This window comes from Arachis ipaensis, chromosome B02 (genome assembly GCF_000816755.2).
Source record: "Arachis ipaensis cultivar K30076 chromosome B02, Araip1.1, whole genome shotgun sequence".
Lineage (NCBI taxonomy): Eukaryota > Viridiplantae > Streptophyta > Magnoliopsida > Fabales > Fabaceae > Arachis > Arachis ipaensis.
In genome coordinates, this window is record NC_029786.2 from 17,181,840 (window position 1) to 17,182,505 (window position 666).

Here is a 666-nt window from a genome sequence, read left to right on the forward strand (position 1 = left end):
TCAAAATATGAATAATCATCTAAAAGAATAAAAATAATTAAATAATCATATAAAAAATTTATACTATTAGTTTATTAAAATTAAATTTATATAATATATATTTATGCACATTTGTATGTATAAATAATTAACATTTTATTATATAGTTAAAAAAATGTTTAAATAATTAGTCTATTACTTTCTCTATCTTTTTTCTTTTCTTTTAACATCAATCATCTTTGTAGTGTTGTTCTGATTATTTTTATAATAAAAATATTCAAATAAGTATAAACAATAATATTTTTCATGATGTCACTTGATGAATGATTGCATACACATTCATCTTCATGAACTTAATCAACTTAATGTATACCGGTACAGAAAAGAACAAAGAAAAGAACCTTTATTAGCAGCCTCTAACTTTTTCTTAACAGCCTTAATTAAATAATGTATAGTTTATTTCCTTCCTTTCTTTTTTATATATTGGTTTTGGTTCAATAGCACTTTAATTTGTCCTTTTCCGTTATTATTATATGAAAAGTTGAAAACAATAATGTTGCTCATATATTGCAAAAGTTAGTGCTATTATCATTGGATTAAATTATTTGTTTACATCTCAGTGATCCCTTTTTTCTTTATATTAACATAAAGTTTTACAACAAATATAATGAATAGTTCGGTAAATTA

General features: G+C 20.7%; 1 protein-coding gene across 1 annotated transcript in view; it reads left to right on the forward strand.

Annotated features, from left to right (window-relative positions):
- Nucleotides 1-666, forward strand: part of LOC107625046 (transcription factor MYB14) — a 3,821-nt gene that overhangs the window by 1,136 nt on the left and 2,019 nt on the right. The window lies entirely within an intron of this gene.